We start from the raw sequence: 1,386 nt of genomic DNA on the forward strand, positions 1-1,386 counted from the left end.
GAAAAATCGTTGCCATTTTCCTTTTGCAGTTGTTTATTTCTTATAAAAACAACATAAACATTCTGAAGTCCGAATCTTCGTTCTTCGTCCAACATTATTGCTTGGAGGTTTCTTGGTGTTGCTAAGGTGGTGGGTTTTGTGTTCTTCTGTTCTATGTTGTGTTTTCTGATGGTCATGATTTCTTTAGGTCACCTGCAGATGGTCGAGGTGCCAGGGGAGCCAGGTGTGGTTACTCAGCCCCGCTCTGCTCGGTGGCTGGAGCAGGGGTCTCAGTTGGGACTTCACCTGCCTTGGCCTCTTTGCCGTCTTGTGAAGGAGCATTGAGAGGAAAGGGGTGGTGCCTGTAGTTGTACGGACTCGGCTGGTTTGGACCATTGGTTCCTTGTTGATTCTCTTTATCTTTGGCCCTTCCAACAGCCGGAGGAGGTGGAGGGCGAGAAGTTTCCCTACGGTACCCTGAGCGGTAAATTGGATTTCGATAAATGCGGCCCTGAAGTTGTGCTCTCTCCGGGACCCCTTCCTTCATCTCTAATCTCCCCAGCATCAGGGGAGGTCCCCAGCGTCTGCAGTGGTAGCGCCCTCTCTGCCGGAACTCCGCCCGGGCCCGTCTCATCGGCTGCTTCTCAACCCTTCTCTCCTTCAATCTCGTCCAACTCCCCAATTTCTTCGTCTCCTACGCTGCGCTGATGTGTCCGTGGATTCTTCTTCTTCATGCAGTCTGATGAGCAAACACATCTTCTTTGGTGTCTTTTCGATTTATAAATTCATATCCATTTCTGACGTTGAACCATTTGACAGTGTCAAGGATTTAGAAGTACTTAATTTGGGATTATTTAAGTAGAAACTAAAAGTTTACTAGTCTACATCTTACATAATATATTAGAAAAAGTAAGAAGTAACTGATTATCTGTTAAATTTTTGTTTTATATGAAACAGACATCTATGCAGAGAGACATTAATAAATGAAATGAAGGAAGCAATAAACAGTAGCGGAAACATATGTGTTCTAAAATTTTACCGATCTTATTGTCAATATTTAATGTTTGATATAATTTAGGAATCCTTGTATTAATCACATTACCATATATGTCAATTATGAAACATAGGAAAAGGGAATTTCAATAAGCATTAATTAGAATAACAATATGTTTTCGATCTATATCGTTATTGAAAGATATGTATGTATATGAATATTCAATTACAGGGATTATGCTCATGAAAAGTCAGTAAGTAATTTGAAAAGAAAGAAAATGATTTTCTATCACAGAAGTTGTAATTCGACCACCATATGATACTACAGATAAATCTCTGGTAGAAAAGCAATATGTAGGAATGGCATCCAGTCTTTAGAGTATTGATGATCAATGTAGCCATCTGTGGATAGAC

The 1,386-nt window shown here is 40.5% G+C and overlaps 1 pseudogene; it reads right to left on the bottom strand.

Annotated features, from left to right (window-relative positions):
- Window positions 1–229: 229 nt before the first annotated feature.
- LOC142440031 (Y-box-binding protein 3 pseudogene) lies at window positions 230–805 on the bottom strand (annotated as a pseudogene).
- Window positions 806–1,386: the final 581 nt, after the last annotated feature.

This window comes from Tenrec ecaudatus, chromosome 2 (assembly GCF_050624435.1).
Source record: "Tenrec ecaudatus isolate mTenEca1 chromosome 2, mTenEca1.hap1, whole genome shotgun sequence".
Taxonomy (NCBI): Eukaryota; Metazoa; Chordata; class Mammalia; order Afrosoricida; family Tenrecidae; genus Tenrec; species Tenrec ecaudatus.